Source organism: Acomys minous, assembly GCF_964271855.1.
Source record: "Acomys minous genome assembly, chromosome: 11".
NCBI lineage: Eukaryota > Metazoa > Chordata > Mammalia > Rodentia > Muridae > Acomys > Acomys minous.
In genome coordinates, this window is record NC_140492.1 from 81,350,745 (window position 1) to 81,363,512 (window position 12,768).

The 12,768-nt window shown below is 38.1% G+C and overlaps 1 long non-coding RNA gene across 1 annotated transcript; it reads left to right on the forward strand.

Annotated features, from left to right (window-relative positions):
- Window positions 1–331: 331 nt before the first annotated feature.
- LOC311608616 lies at window positions 332–12,455 on the forward strand. The gene is made up of 3 exons (XR_014783052.1): window positions 332–448; window positions 3,868–3,968; window positions 12,355–12,455. It is a non-coding gene; the product is annotated as an uncharacterized lncRNA (long non-coding RNA).
- Window positions 12,456–12,768: the final 313 nt, after the last annotated feature.

The following is a 12,768-nucleotide window of genomic DNA, read 5'->3' on the forward strand; positions in this document are numbered from 1 at the left end:
ATAAATAGGTAAGATCAAGGTCAGATTATTATAAGCCTTTAGCAAATGGAGTAGTTGATCAAATCATGGTCATGTTAATTATTAGTCTATTTTATCACAGAAATATACACGTTAGGTTTTACAGATAAATACGGTTCTATAGATAGATAAGGTGAAATAGTTGGATAAGGGCTTCAAAGACCTCAGAGACATACAGAGTATGGTATTTAAAGATGTTTTTATTATTTTTAAGATTCTTTGACAACAAGACAGGTTAACTACTGGAAACACCCAGCCTGCCTCAAAGAAGATGATGAGAATCAAGGAATCCCATTAAGGAGATGGCTTCAAATGTGGCAAACAAGCCACTGGGCAAGATGTCCTTGTTTCTGCAACAGACAGAATTCTTCCTAAAAATGGTCAAGCTTGGATGCAGTCAGAGTCAACGGCCAAACCCTGCCAAGACAAAGTAAGAAAGTCTTCAATAGTTCCTGCCTCACAAATATGTTTGTGAGATATACTGGATCAGAAGGATGAAAATGATGCTTGAACATTAGAGAGAGTTTTGAGTGACTGTTCAGGCAGCAAACTGTCTCTGCCTTTTTTTTTTTTCATTTTTGAAGCTGCTAATCTGCACTTCCTGTTTACCCAGGTAATTAATTTTTTTTTGCTTCCCAAGTCTTCCATGGGGTTGAAGAACAGATAGTTTAGTTTTACAATTAACCTTAGTTGTTTAGGGGTTAAGATATTTTTAGGTCTAGGTAGATGTTTTAAGTTGATAGATACATGGTAGACACTGATTTTACATTCAGAATTTTAAACTCACAAAGATAGGGAAGATGTTTTCTTCAAGGCGGCCAAATTCAAATAGCCAAAACAGTATGAATGTAGCATTTTTATAATACCTGATTGTTTCATGGTTCTACATTCTTGCTGTATGCAGTTTCTTGTATTTATGTGTAATAAGATAAATGTATATGTAAAAAAAAAAAAGAAAAAATATACTATAAAGGAAAAAGTAAGATGTTAAAAAGATAAAAAAATATCATTTGTGAGTATCAACATCAGTATTATTTATTATTATTATTATTTATTATTTATCATATTGATACAGCCCACCCTCAATCCTTCCCCTCCTTATCCTTATAGACCATTGCACCAAGTTTCCTTTCTACCCCCTGAGTGCAGTTAGTGCTGTCAATGTGGGCACTGGTGTAGAGGCAGATGGGAAGGTTGGCTGGGTTGTACCTGAAGGAAGCAACTCTCCATCCCCAGCTGTGCTCAATGACCAATACCTTCTTAACTAGGGGTAGTACATTCTTAGAGTTGTTTGCTCTATTCCTTGTTTAAATTCCTCAAACAAAATGATGTGTCCAATTAACCAATCAGTTTTGAAGATACAATATAGTAGTCCCCAGTGGCCAGAACACTGTGGTTTTGTAAATGATATTTAAAGTCTGTTTAAAGCAAGTAAACAAGGATAATTGCACTATTATACATGTAAATAATAATTTTGGGTAAACACCATCTCTTGGCTGTTTGACTTTCTTGGGACTTAGGGTTCAGAGTGGAAGAAACAACTAGCTCATCAGTCCTACATCAACCTCGTGTTTCTGTTTGTTTATTTTGCTGTTTTAAAAAGGCAGGAAATTGTGCTGAGCTCAAGCATTATTTACCCCAATAAATGTTTTATCAAGTAAGGCATTCCTACTTTGCTTTCAAATCTGAGGGAAAATGCTATGAATAATAAAATATTTTAAATTGAGAGTATTGCAAATGTCCTCTCAGGCTATACCTAAAAATGAGCACTAGAAACAGGAGTGCTACAAATACACTTTATTGTTTTACTTTATCGATGGCGCAGCAGATTTTAAAAAATGTAAAACTACAGAAAAATCACCATTAGCATTTTAGTGATCTTAAGTTACCTGTTGGTTTTGAGAGTAAAAAAAGAAAAGTTTTTATAAAACTGCTGATATCAACATTAGTTTTAGCATAAGAGAATGTTTATGCTTTTTTCCCCCATAAACTCAATTCTTACTTTTAGTGAAGGAAAACCTTCTTTAACGTTCGGTTAAAATGAGAGAATTTTTTTTCTTTTTGACTTATGTCAAGTCTCCATACATTGAGTTTCTAGTTTTAACTGATAGAAAATTCTAAAATAACCTGAAAATTTTCACGAAAAACAATATTTCCTATACTAAATGAAAACTATTCTAATTCTATAGAAATCATCTTACAACCTTTAAAACAAATATTCTAGTATAATTCTAAACTGGAATACTTGAGCGGTAGAGTTACACTACTCATTTTAATTAAAACATTCCCTCTAGAAGGGAAAGAGGAAGGCATAAGATTCAAGAGGTATTCTATTTTAATTCTATTGTGTCAGCCTTCAAAACCAAAAGTAGTTTAAGGAGTAAAGGATACATTTCAGCTTAGAGATGACAGCATTTAGGAAAGTCAGGGAAGGAATGCTAAGCCAAAATTATGGAGGAATGTTCCTTGCTGTTCTGCACACAGGCTCATGCTCAGCTAGTGGGATTTGTTGTTGTTATTGCTGTGTTGCTTGCTTGTTTGTTTGTTTGTTTTTAACCATATAGCTCAGGACCACCTACCTACAAACCCTCACATAGTCACAGTGGGCTTGGGACATCCTAAATCAACAATCAGAACAATCCCCATAGACATGTTTACAAGCCAATCTGATCTGGGCAATCAGATATCTGTGGGTTGTATAAAGAAAGCCTACATGGCCTCTAAGAAGTAAGACTCCATGGACCACTGACCCCAGTAAGGACACCAGAACACTAGAAGGGCCCTATGCTTCTGAGGAGTCCCGGTTCTAACACAGGCACTCCCTCCACCCCCACCCTCCCAACACTGAGCATCCCTCTCCCCAGACCCATCGGGATAAAGGGAGGGCCTTTAGGGAACTCTACTCTCTCAAATACAATCATTAAGTTTAATGCAGCACCCCCCCCAAAAAAAAGCAAAAATTAAAAAAATGAATAGCACTGAAGCTCACAATACTTACTAGTTTCTAGGCCATCAGGAAACTCAGAAGGTTCTATCTTCCAAGGTCTCCTTCCTAAGGCTATGTAAGAATCAAGCAATTTCTAGGAAGAGAAAACTGTTATTGGCACTGCCTGTAAGTTGGAACACAAGCGAGCAATTTAGATGAGGCGTTACCCAGAGCCTTCTTGTGGGTATATTATTAAATGAAGAGACATAGTTTTCTTTCTGTTATTCTTGCTCCCATAAGAACATTGACCCATGTTCCTGGGAGAGAACCCAATAAACTAAGAAATTCACTGTATTGCCAAGCTTCACAGGGATGACGCTGTTATTTTGGTTTGTCATTGGTGCCCTATCTAGTTTGAATACATGCTTGTTCACATCTCTCAAGGAAAAGTCATACAACAAGTAGGGTTTAAGGCAGGGCATTTGAAACGCTGTAGTGTTCAGCATGTAATGTGACTAGCCAACTTATATTCTAAAAATCACTTTAGTAATCTTGTAGAAAGTCAAGAATTATAAGTTAAATTTGACCTGACCCAAACATGCATGGGATTTCAGGTAGAACTTATAATTTAAACATCTCCAATCTGTCAACCTGGACACAGGAATTTAAATATGTATTGTGGCTGAAGGATGTCGGAAACCGAAGGTTCTCAACTAACACTATATCCTCACACATTAGGGAGGTAGCTAAGGAGTTTTCTCCTTTCAGACCTCCAAGTGGACCTGTTTTGTGAGAAAAAGATATTTTCCCTTAAAATTTGTCGGTTGAGTTGTTATATCTCTGCTGCTATAGATGTCTTAGTCAGTCCTGTCACTCCATGAAGATGACATTTTCAATATAAATATTTAATTTCCTGTTTTAAGTTAATCTACAGGATCTCAGTCCTTAATGCACAGGAAGAAGGGGACGAGCTGTGTTTGGAATCCTCTTGACCTGGTTCTGTGAGGGTCCCCATGTTGCTATGGTAATCTTCTTCTCACTCATCCGCATATCTGTGCACCTCCACCCATTTGACTTTGAGTAGCAAGACTGACTTTTAGTTCTAACTTCATGATCTTCTTCTCTTCTAACCCAAAATTGTATGCCTTCATGTTTTTCCTCAGGGGGAAACTTGTCCCAGTTATATTTTTTCTTTCGTACAAAAATATAAAAAATCCACTCCCACCTTTTGAGGTAAATATATCTTGTTGGTTTGTGTTAGTAATGTAAAAACATAAGGATTTATTTTTTTTAAATTAGACTTTAAATTAAAAAAAAATCTTATTCCCAAGTTTAAATAGAAAAGGATAGTATTCAGCCACAAAATGCAAGAATTGTGTTGTAACAACATGTATAAAATACAATTTCAGACAAAGAATGGCATGCTGTCCCACAGAATGCATTACCAAAATGGGGATCACATAGAAATTAAGAGAAGAGTAGTTAATATTCTGGGGAAGGTAGAGAGAATGGCACAGGTTAGAGGTTGTTCAACTGATGCAGTATTATCATTTCATGAAAGAGAGGGTGCTGGTGCTCTGTGGTGCAGCAAGGTGGATGCAATCAATACTAATGCATTATGGTATAAAATGCTCAGGATAAAAGAATTTGAGTGAACACTACTTAAAGAATTAAGTGTTTAAAAGGATGGGTATGTTAATAACCACAAGTAGATCATTATGCAATGCATGCACGAATCAAATCATTGTGATATATATATATATATATATATATATATATATATATATATATTCATTCTAAACTATAAAGAAGTTAAAACGAGTGATGAGAAAACAACTCAGTCCTAAAATAATTGCTATGCAAATGTGAGTGGCTACGATAATCAACTGGATCCATGTAAACAGCCAAGTGTAAAGGTGCACAACTTTAATGCAAGTTCTGGGAAACAGGAGAACTCTTAGAGTTTAGTAGCCAAAAGCTTGGCTAACTAATGAGCAACCCTGCCAACAGAGTAAAGGGAATAAAGGAAAGAAAGAAAGAAAGAAACGAGTAAAGGTAGGTGAGATGGCTTGGGGAGAGATACAGCTAAGTTGACCTCTGGCCTCTACATGTATGCACACACAAATGCATGTATGTCCACACACATTAGCACACACACACACACATACACACACACACACACACACACACACACACACACACACTCACACACACACACACACACTCACACACACACACAATTTCAAAAAGAAATAAACTTCAATCCTTTGTCCTTAAAATGTCAAAATGTGAGGAATGATGAAGGAGCCTGAGTTGTGTGCTTATGGCTTCAGCCACGGACAATGTTTCCCCTTTAAGATCCAGAACACCATAGCGAGGTTCAGATGTGTGGGAACATGTCTCACATCCTGTGACCTTGACACAGCACTGTAATTGTGTGGAAACCTTAGAATCCCTCTAATCTTCAATTTGCTGAATGGAGGTTAACTTTTATTATGATTGCCACAGGCTTATTGTTATAGAACCTGGAAAATTTTGTATATAATAAGTGAAGAGCTGTTAATAATACAAAGTACGGGTAAGCAGTTAAACTATTAGCTTTGACCTGGCGGTTTTAGTATTTGAAGGTCATTTTATGTATTGATTTGTTGCAAATACATATTACTATAATACTACTGAGAGCTTTACCATTTTTATGTGGTAGAAATGGCTTTAGAGAAAATATTCTCCATATGGATTTGAGTTTGGTTGTCATGGATCCAGAGACTCCCCTCCCCCCCCCCCCCGAGAGTTCCCTCTGGCATTTCTTTCAGGTTCTACATGTGACACCAAGAGTTTTCAGCTCTCTGATGTTCCCTTCTTCACGATTATGCAGGCAGGTACTTGTATAGGAATCAGGACCAGGCTTGCCAAGACTTCTAGCTTTTCCTGAGCCCAACTTAACATGGTTGAAAGTTCCTAATCTCAGGCAGTTCAGCTTTACTCGGGAGCCCAACCCCTAAATCATCCACTGTATAAAATGGAAGGACTTACTACTCTCAATTCCAGCTTGATGCTCATTTTACCACTTGAGTTATTTTCTCTATCCTGTGGCTCATATGAAGAGCCAGGCTTGGGAAACCTGGGAGGCAGTGTTTTAAATACTGAGGGCAACGTCAGAAGGTGACACAAAATAAAATTTTGGAAAATTATCAATGAGAAATACCATGAAATAGCATTTAGGCTTTTACAACATCATAGAGAGTATGCTCGTGAACCTTGAAGAACACTGAGATGCTGGCTTCCTTCCTGCTGAGTCTCTGTTCCTTCCCTACTCCCTGACAGACCTGGAAGAGAAGTTGTTGTCACTCTTACCTTCTGTGGACCAGAAGAAGCTGGGTTATGTTGGGTCTATTCTGGAAGTATCAGGGGTCCTCTTCTTGAGATTTTTTTTAATTGAAATGCCTCAATTAGTGGGGCTGGGGGATAAATTTGAGGTGAAAAGTAGCAATAGTCTTTTGGTTGCTAGAGTAACTCTCGCACTCTGCCACAAAATGTCCCTTGGTGCTACTGTCAGGGCTGTAATCAGGCTCATTTGTCTGTTCCAATGTGACATTTTGTGCAGTTCTATATAATGCTTCCTAGATTACTATCCTTAGACAATAATCATTGTCAGTGCGATCATCATTGAAAACAAAGGAAAACAAGAACATCCAATTCCCTAAATCTGAACTGTTCCATTTGCTCAAAGCAGTGAGTGCCTGCTGAGGTGTGAGCAGGCTGCCATCACAGTCTTTCCAGTGAGTAATGTAATTGACTTGCCTCCTGTCATGAAGAAGACCCATTTCCTTCCACTTGTGGTGTTGTTTGCCTCTTGCGTGTGCCTTAGAGTTTGGATTTTGTTCCGTAAGCTATGATTCTTTTATATTTGTTTTAAAGGTTACCAGGCCCATTAGGTGAGAGCTTGGAGGATTTTTGCTGGAGTACTTGGTGAGAGGCAATGCTTGCTAGCTTTCTTTCACTAGAACTTACATTCAGTGTGACACACAGCTGCTTTAACACAATTTAAGTTCTGCACTTTGCTCATTCATCTTATGCTAAAATCCTGAATTTCAAAGTTAGAAAATCCAAGGAAAAAAAAGAATGTCCTGTTGTCAGTAGGCAGCAGTTATAGCTTGTTTTACTTCTTAACAGCCCCCTTTAAGGCGGGTAAATCACCTGTAACCAGTCTGTGGACTGAGACGTGATGGTAACTTGAGCCCAATAATAGACGTTCTTATATATAATAGAACCTCTTTAGTGTAAAATATCTACTTAATTTGGATTAAAGCCTTGTGCAGTTATTTAATTATTCAGATAATTGCCTTAATTTACCAATGAAAATACAGCTACCTAAATGAAGTGCAGGTTGGGAATATAGCCCAGTGCTTTTGATTTTGTTTTATTACCTTGGGCAGAACATTGGCTTGTTCAATCTTCTTTTGTTTCTCTCTCTCTCTCTCTCTCTCTCTCTCTCTCTCTCTCTCTCTCTCTCTCTTTCTACACTTTTCTTCCAGGCTAATTTATTTTTATAATCTCAAATTGTACCTCTCTGTGAATAATGTCTAAATTATAGACACTCTCAGCTCCATCTTCTCAAACATCAATTCCTATCCTTCTTGATGCCTACCGGACGTTTCCATTTCCATGGCCCACTGCAATCTCAAACTCCATGTATGTAAAATCAAATTGGCAATTTCAGATTGCCCACTTTACTTTTGGGCTCTATGGCATCTGGCCTTCCTGCCCTCTCTGTGGTTTCAACTTTCACTCTTATTTTCCTCTCTGACCTTTGAAGGAAATAAATCCAAACAATTGCTCACACGTAGGGTTTACAAGACTTGAAAATTCTTGGATTTTAATATATAATTAAAACGTTTCCCCTTTGTCTTTTCTCTCTCCAAACCCGTCCAGATACCTCTCCAGATTCTACTTCAAATTCATCACCTCCTTTTCATTCATTGTCATTGCACTCATTTATGTATACGTGCATTTCTAACTATAACCCACTTGGACTGTATAATGTCATTGCTGTCTGATTTCAGGGCTTATAATTAGGCTATGAAACCAAAGGGTATGCCTGTTCTTAGAGAAGAGCGCATCTCCCATTCCCAATGTTCCTCACTTTCCGTGTGTGTGTGTGTGTGTGTGTGTGTGTGTGTGTGTGTGTGTGTGTAGGATTGAGGCCTTGAAGACTTTTCCCCATCTACTCTGGCATTACTGCAACCCACTTATGTTGCCCTTATTCATCTCAAGGTTGTGCAAGGTTCTAAAGGAAGGAGGCAACCAGCAGTACTACCCAGCTATGATACCTATAAAATCAAAGACTGACATGGCTTGATAAGTCTAAGAGAGCAGTAATGGCACACATACCTTGGTTGTAACCAACTGCTCTTTCATTAGGCCTAAGACCCACTTAACAAGATAAAAACCATGCCTTGTACTGGAGACCTAGCTGGCTGGTGAGATGTTAATTGAATTTGCAGCCACTAATGTACTAAAATTTCATAATCCCTAATAACAATCAACACAAAATTTCCTTATACTCACAAATAAGTATAGGCCTCACCCAGTATCAAGCAAACTTCTCTTTGTAACAGACAAAGACCAGCACACAAACCAGGACCACCTATGCTGCCCAGTTTCAGTAGATACATTTACAAAATGTTCTCACAACTAAGGTTCAGGGAACATTGTGGAAAAGTGAGCAGAAACTTTGTAAGAGCCAGAGAATCAGGGAGTTTGCTGTAGGACTGTATCTCCTAGTAATGCCAGAAGCCACACCATAAAGTATTACCCACAGGACTACCGGAGTCGTTTTCTTGTCTTTCTTGAATCTAAACTAATCAGTTTTTTCCTCTACCCTACCACAAAACAGTTGTTTTGTTTTGTTTTGTTTTGTTTACAAACAACTTTGATGTTGCTAAAATCAGTGCTCAAATAATAACTTTCCTTTTATTTGTACTATCATCACCCATTTCTTGGGACATTTTCTTTCTTTGGTTTCTACTGTGACAGACTGGAAGATTCTGGTACCTATCTGGTTTATTGCATGATGTCTATACATTGCTATGCCACTGGGATAAATGCGCAGACCTCTCAATTTCATATTTATATCTTATTGAACATCTTTTTTTAGTTTTACACCTTTGAAAAACCACTCAAATATTGAAGACCTCAGATTTATATATCCAGCCTGAAATGATCTTTTAAACTCCAGACATTCCACTTGAATATAAAATAGACATATCAAAATTTATATGTCTACAGTTGAGTGTCTGCCTTCCTAATTCTGTGCTTCTCCTTCCTTCACATATTACTGAGTCAATTACTCCAAGTGTTCAGGCTAACTACCTGAGAGCAATCAGACACCTCTCTTCTCTCCTATACCCCATATCTAAATTATATCATCTTTATATTCACAGTCAGAATATCTATACAATTTGTGAGTCTGGTATAAAATGAAAAGTGTGATGATCTATTTAAAATTGTAAATACTTTCAGAATTAGGAAAGCAGATCATTAATGTGGAAACTGAGTAGAATACCTTCCTATGGTTCCTCTTCACAGCATACTGACATACCAGCATACCAATTTGACTTCCTTGTAAGCTGACCATATTATAAACAATTTGCATTTAATGTACCCAGTGAACTGAACTTAGGCCCACAGTCCACTGTGGCTTAGGCTCATAGTGCACTGCAGAAAGGTATCATTGGGTTTTCTGGGAACTGTGCCTTTCTGTTTCTCCTATTGTCCCTGCTGGTTGGAATTGTACAGTACGCAATACAAAAAAAATCAGTATTCCAGGGAAAATATCAAAATTCAGATGTGAAATAGGCTTCCACTGAACACCTATTGCTTTCTCACTATCTTAATTATAAACCCGTACATGTCACCTCTTCCTTCTCTCAGAGGATCCAATCCCACCATCCATCACTACTTCCTGGGATTCTTCGTGGCTGATGTTCAGTAGGTCTCCTGTATGTCCTGTTATTTTTTTAAACTTTATTCTTCCTTGAGTACTTAGATCCACAGGTTGGAGGATAAATGGAACTTTTATCAGTGTATACACACACTGTTTCACTTCTGGTAATAACTGTTCCTCTCTTGAATCCCGTGTCAGCCCGACATCACACCATGCCTAGGTTACCACAGTGTCCTCTCCAAATCACTCTAGGGAGGTTGAGCTGCCCCTTCCCTTAACCAGGCTGCTGTTTATGGAGCATCTTTAACTGCTTCACTTCCAAGTACACAGTATTCATTTAGCACTACCTAAGTTAAGATCTTCCCACTGTCTCAAAGCTGCTATAGTCTAGTTCAACTGCACACACACACACACACACACACACACACACACACACACACACATACAGACACACACACACAGACACACACACACACAGACACATACACAGACACACACACACACACACACACACACATGCAACCCTCTGTGGTCAGTTTTTTCTCTCTCTCTCCAAACTCAGTCCATGTTTGTCTCCATATTCACTTGTAGTTCTGCTAATACACTTTGGTTTAGTTTAGTAGATCCAGATGTTCTGCTCTCAATCGCATCCTAACTCTTCACAGAAGTCTTCCCTGGATGCCCACTTCTCACAGACTTACCTGTAAAGTTCAATGAACTTAGATTTTTGGACTACTTAATAACATATTTTATTCATATATATTTATGGCATAAAATAACTGTCTATTGTAATGTTTTTATATATGCATAAAACATACTTTGATCACGTGTACCAATTTCTATTAACAATTTTTATCCTACTTCCTTTAATGTCACCTCACTCACTAACGTTCTTAGTCTATATTCATGTTTTTCTCTGTGTGTGTGTGTGTGTGTGTGTGTGTGTGTGTGTGTGTGTGTGTGTGTTTCTTAGGACTAATCCTTGCCTTAATATTCTCAGTAAGCACTCAGCCATTGAGTAACTTGGGCTAGCTTTGAACTTCTTATGCATCCCAGGCTGGCTTCAAACTCATGACCATCATTCCTCCACTTACAAAATGTTGATGCTACTGCCATGTATTATGATTCTTGGCTTCTGAACTCCCCCGTTTAATATCAAAAGTCTATAGAATTGGCCATCAATCGTTTCACTTAGTAAGTACATTTTGGACAGTACCTACATATTTTCTTTTGATTTATGATGCAATCTAAGTCCAGAGGATTGTGTAACACACATTTATTTGTTGACTTATTATAGACAACAGCTCAGTGTAATATTAGACAGTGATTTATTAAACATATCCTATGTGCCATCAATGAAGCACTGAGTACTCAAGGGCCAAAGCAGACGTTTCAGGAGTGATATTAGAAAGGGCTTTCAAGTTACATGGACTAAGGAAAGCCATTGTCATAGTTACTTTTTAATTGATGTGCCATGGCACTGTGACCAAGGAAATGTGTAGAATAGCTGATCAGGCTTACAGTTTCAGAGGCTGAGTCCATCACTATCATAATGGGGAATGCAGTGGCCAGTGGGTAGGCATTGTGCTGGAGCCGTAGCTAAGAACTTACATCCTAAAACAGGAGGCGGAGAGAAAGTGCTGGGAATTGTGTGGCCTTTTGAAACTTCAAAGATCGACCCAAATGACATACCTCCTCCAAGAAGGCCACACCTCCTAATCCTTCCCAAACAATTCCACCAACTGGAAAATAAACAGTTAAATATCTGGGTCTATGGAACTGTTCTCATCCAAACCATCACAGTCATGCAGCAAGTACGTTCCAAGTATGCCAATATAAGGATTTACATGGAACAACTAATTTTATTTCCAGGATAATTCCTTTAGTTATGAGAAGCCCGAGTTCAAAGGAACTCCCTAAGGGCACCAAGCCAGAGGGTTCAATGGTTTTCAAATAAAGACCAAGGGCTGAGTCCACCCACTGAGCAGAACTGTCTTATGGTCTACGTTTGTTTACTCTAACATTTTAAGGAATTGTATCACATCCACAATCTCAGCATACATTTCTTTGTCATTTGTTCCATAGCCTTTTTTGTTGTTTCCGAGACACACAAAAATCTTTGCACTTTGTTTCTGTTAGCTATCAGAAGAGAAATAGCTGAATATTCTCCTGTTTTATGTTTTGTCCTCTTTATAGCCAGCACTTGGCAGCTCAGGGGGCCACATGGTGGGTAGACAGCACCACCTTTCAGTCATTCTACCACTGGGACAAGAATTTCAAAGATCTGCCAGTTTTACAAATGAGTTTCAGAAAGCCTTGTTTTCAATAGTTGAGTTTAAAAACATTCTAAATTACATTTACTACAGTTTGTTTAAAGCTCTTTTTTTTTTCCTGGCCTATCTTTTTGAGTTGCATCTTAATTTTTTCACTGTCTCATTTTAATCTCTCTCTCTTTCTTTTCTAGATGCTGTCCTCTCACTCATTATGCTTTGTCTCCTCCTTGTTTCTGGCTTTTCTTCCTGCAGCTGGGCTTCAGCTTGATGGGGTGGACGCAGCTGCCCAGCCGTTTGCATATTCTTCCCCTGATATGATGATTTCCTTGAGGTAAAACATCATTTTAGAAATATTAGCCAACAATTAAATGTTTTCATCCTCTTTAAATTCCATGTCTGAACGTCTGCCAATAGGACCCCTCCCAGTTGTTTGTATTGGTTTAAATCCCTTCCTGTTACGCATCCTTCTACTTGTTCTCTCTTGTTTGTCTTTGGTGTTACTATTTTCATATTTCTAAATTCCTGTTTCTGCTTAATTGTCAACATTGACTCAGTTCAGCTCTTATCTTTATTTTGTCCAGGGCAAGAAGATTCAGTGACTGCTT